The following is a 4633-nucleotide window of genomic DNA, read 5'->3' as shown; positions in this document are numbered from 1 at the left end:
ATATGTGATACTAAATCAGACTTTGTTCATTAAATCAAAGCATTTGGAATTGGAGATACTACTTTTCTTGGAAGTTTACCTCAGTTGATCACCTTTTATAGTGTTTTTTGCCTTGTGTGATCAGAGTAGATGATGTGATCCTGGATTAATCATCAGTACCTACCAGTAAGTATGTACTTATGGGTTTTTAAATGAATGGAGGAACCTGGGTACTGGGAACTAGAGGAGATTTCATATTTGAGATAAGTTGAGTTACTTGCAAAATACAGGTAACTTATACCCTAAAATGATCGTTGACACTATTGAGTACAAATTATATCTAACTGCATCACTTAGTGATATACTGGAAGTGTCTAGAAGACTGGACAGCCTCTTCCAGTTAGATAATTAAGGGATACCTACATATGTAGGTCCAGTTTGAGTTGGTTGTAATACAACAGTGAAGTCACGTTTAAAAGGAAGAGGAAGGAGGTTTTTAGGTTTTATGCTAAGTTTTCAACAAGGTAATGAGTCAGTCCTTATTGATTATAGCTTATAAAATACTAGTTAAAGATTGATACTAACTCCTTTAAAATTTAAGACTGGGGGCACCTGGGTGGCTCAGTTGGTTAAGTGGTTAAGTGCATGACTTAGTCTCAAGTCATGATCTCACAGTTGGTGGGTTCGAGCTCCACCTCCAGCTCTGTGCTGACAGCTCAGAGCCTGGACCTTGCTTCAGATTCTGTGTCTCCCTCTCTTTCTCTTCCCCTCCCTTGATCATCTCTGTCTCTGTCTCTCTCTCTGTCTCTCTCTCTGTCTCGTAAAAATAAATTTAAAACGTTAAAAAACATTTTTTAAATAAAAAAAAAAAAACTTAGAATGGTAAATTGATTTTACCAAAAGAGGTTGTAGGTATGTCACCATTTTCATCTTTGATTTTTTTATTTTTTTAAGGATTTTATTTTTATGTAGTCTCTACACCCAATGCAGGGCTCCAAATCATGACTGATCTCAAGAGTCCTGTGCTCTACCAAGTAAGCCAGCCAGGCATCCTTCCATTTCCGTCTATTAAATCATGATCTTTCAACTAATAGTCTCCCAAGGAAAAGGAACTCTCACAATTATTGCAATTAATGTCATCAAATTTATATGGTCTCTCCCAGAGTAGATTTTAGTACACTATCAGGTAGGGAATATAAAGTAGCCAGGTCTTCCTTGGTTTGGGAGATATTTACAATACAAATATGATACTTAAGAGATTGTGAATGTTACAAAGACATTTCTTAGTTACAGAGCCCCAGGCAAGGTACTTCATCTGGATCTCTGGATGCAAAGCCATTCTGTTAAGGTTAAATTGACTAATATAGATGACAGATAACTTTTACTCTAAGAGTTTTGTGGGTGGTATGAAAAGAGCCTTGTTTTCTTTGCATTTGGCTCTCTGGACCAATTTTTGAATAATTTGTGGTACTTAGTCTCTGTTTTGGAGGAAAACTTCCTTATTTCTATAGATCTGCTGACATGAATGGCCCTTAGATTTTTGGAATGAGTGATTGTGCACCATATGCAGAGAAAACCTGTTCTCTAATATCTCCTAAAGTAATGATGATGGCCCCTTTTGCAAGCTAGAGGTGAGTGAAAAGAACTTTAGATTTTGCAAGATGATTAGTTCTAAAGGTTGTTTTGATTTGGTGATAATGTTCTCTGCCTAGAACTTCCTTGAATTATTTGATAACTTTGATTGTGGAACATAAATTGAAAAAATACTTGGCACAGATATGCATATAAATTGCATGCTAAGTGTAAGATAAAAGTGGATCTATTTCTCTGGATTGCTAGATCTAAGCTTCTACCCAGAGTTCCATTGGGAACACATAATACCATAAAAGTTTTCAAACATCCATGGCAGAAAATACTTGTCCCTTTGGATTTTTCCTCCATTGTGCATTCAGATGAATTGTACGTTATATCTAAAACATAGTTGGGCAGTGACTTCTTGATTCCCTGGTCAGATTCATTAACAGTAATGTATGCATTGCATATCAATATAGGTTTTCATTGTGGTTTAAATAATAGTTTCAAATAGAATTCTGGGATTTAATAGTGCTTCCTTAAATCTTTGCTTTTAAGTTATTTATGGTATTTTGTGTTTATGCTTTGATAGGTAAACTGAACTTAGTATAAAAGTGTAAAAAGTAATGTTGCTTCTTCCTGCTTTTGTAAATTCATTGCTCTTTAATCATGTCAAATTTTAGAAGTAAATTTTTGTCAGCTTCATCAATATATAATTGATAAATAATATTATAATTTTAAGATATACTACATGATGATTTGCTATACATCTACATTGTGAAAAGATTAAAACAATAAGATTAGTTAACACATCCATCACTTTACATAGCTAACATTTCTTTTTTGTGTGTCTGTGTGGTGAGAACATTTAAGATCTACTCTTGGCAAATTTCAAATATTATAACATAGTGTTGTTAACAATGGTCCCCATGTTGTAAATTTGATCCCTAGAACTTACCCATCTTAATAATTAAAAGTCTTTGATCAGTATCTCCCCAATTTCTACACTAGTAAGCCCCTGGTAACCACCATTATATTCTGTTTCTAGTAGTTTAACTTTCTCAGGTTTCACATACAGAAGATAGCAGAAGTCTTGTAATTTTTGTAAACCTGTTTTATTTTTTGTAGGTCTTACCTTTTAGTAGAATAATATTAGTAATTTATGAAATTATGTGATAATAGTAATACTTGTCAAGAAATTTCATAATCTGATTTCAAAAATTAGGAAAAACACTATTGTCTTCATTTAGAATAAAACTTAATTGACTTGATCTATTAGAGCATATAAAGTTTTAAAACGCATGTGACCCAGTTGATAATACATTGCCAGATTCTTACTCTTCTTTGCATTCCAGTACCCTGGGGACTGGCTATTCATTTAATAAATCTCAATATTTGAATTATATTAAATAAGTAAAGCAAGTCATGTTATCATGGGTTTTTTATATTGCAGTTTTTTCAGTCTTATGAAGTGCCTTTTTTCCCACACAGTTGATGACTCAGGAGGAGAGCACTTAACCACTCAATTTTCTGACATGTCACTGTGGATCCTACCTGCTAGTTTCTCAAGGAAGCTGAAAACCATATTAGCTACACTTAGGACAAACGTAAACCACTTCAGGTAAACTAACTTTTTAAAGAAAATTAATCGTGCATTATAGAGGCCTTGGCTAGGTTCATGATGACACAGGACCTTGTCTGAACATAATGATTTTAAAACTTGAGCTTAAATGACACTCTGAAATCTCGTCAATGTGCCTCAGTAGACTTTTTTAGAGAACATTAGTTTCAACAGAAAATGTTGGCTTACTGTGAGAACTTTGAATACTTAGAAGTGAGAGGTGTAGCAGTATACTTTGCCAGTACCTCAGATAATCCTCTTTTAAAAAATATTCATACATATTCTGAGCTCATTATTTTTCCCTTTTTTTAAAACATACATACGCTGTTGAAAGCAAAAAAGGAAGCTCATCCTTATATCTCAGAAGGCACATGCATATGCTGAGTGGAAGCAAGGACATGTAAAAGGGAGACTACTACTCATTGGATCACACATTGAGTGCCAGAGTCAGAGATGTCTAAGTGATGATGTCCAGGAAAATGGGGAACTAATATTTATGGAAAATATATTATGAAATACAGTGAGTATGGTAAGTGTCTTCAAATAGACACCATTGGTGTTTGAGGACAGTTTATGTTGTTTTAGTTTTTGTTCATTTGTCTGCAGTAATCATGTATATAGAGCCTGTTACACAGTAGATGTTTAAGAAATGTCAGCATTACTATTTATTTTTTAATGTTAGGATGCAAGTTTTTAGATTCATTATAGTTCCTTCCATATAGTGTAATGTATGTGATTACAATCTAGGCCAATCTAATATCTAGCTAATATTAGCTTTTCCTAAATAGGAGCCAGTCAAAACTATTTGCTGTTTATTAGGACTTGTTTTAGTGAAGCTGGGTACCTTGTCATGAAGTTTACCTGTTAGTTATTTTTGGTAAAAAATGGAAATTAAAAAAAAGTTCTGTTTGATTTTACAGGGGTAAGAAGATCTCTTCTTAGTGAAATGATAAAGGCCCGATAAGAGAGCAGTATTTGAAATCCAGTCCCAAGGATATGTTTGTTCTATATGTGAATGTTGATTTACAGCTTCAGGCGTTAATGCAGCAAACCCATCTCTGCCAAAAGTGAGTAGACAATATAGGACAGCTATAGTATACTTCATTCAGCTTCTAAAATGATAAATGAAGAAACCTCAAGGGACTTTTTCCTTGTACTAAAAGGGATGTTGCATCTTGGTCCTGTTATCCTCTGGTGAAAGGAATGCAGACTAGAATAAACAGGTCCATTAGTTTGTTCTGCATTCAGTATCACCTTACTTGTTTCTGTAACCTGTATTGCTAACATCATGTGTTTTCTTGTTGTTGTTTTTAATTTATTGTCAAGTTAGTTAACATACAGTGTATACAGTGTATACCATGTCATCTTGGCTTTGGAAATAGATTCCTGTGACTCATCACTTACATACAATACCCAGTGCTCATCCCAACAAGTGCCCTCTTCAGTGCCCATCACCCATTA

At 34.1% G+C, this 4633-nt stretch overlaps 1 long non-coding RNA gene and 1 other non-coding gene across 2 annotated transcripts in view; both read left to right on the top strand.

Moving 5' to 3' along the window:
- Positions 1-3224: 3224 nt before the first annotated feature.
- On the top strand, positions 3225-3297 carry LOC144244756 (small nucleolar RNA SNORD107). Its single transcript, XR_013339051.1, has one exon. It is a non-coding gene; the product is annotated as a small nucleolar RNA SNORD107 (small nucleolar RNA).
- LOC144244741 (uncharacterized) overlaps positions 3246-4633 on the top strand; it is a 15868-nt gene continuing 14480 nt past the window's right edge. The window contains exons 1-2 of the long non-coding RNA XR_013339047.1: positions 3246-3701; positions 4093-4239. This is a non-coding gene — a long non-coding RNA (uncharacterized LOC144244741). The remainder of the gene's footprint in view (positions 3702-4092; positions 4240-4633) is intronic.

This window comes from Crocuta crocuta, unplaced genomic scaffold (genome assembly GCF_008692635.1).
Source record: "Crocuta crocuta isolate KB4526 unplaced genomic scaffold, BGI_CrCroc_1.0 scaffold208, whole genome shotgun sequence".
NCBI classification, from domain to species: domain Eukaryota; kingdom Metazoa; phylum Chordata; class Mammalia; order Carnivora; family Hyaenidae; genus Crocuta; species Crocuta crocuta.
Note: the sequence above shows the minus strand (reverse complement) of the source record. Positions and strands in the feature narration are given on the sequence as shown.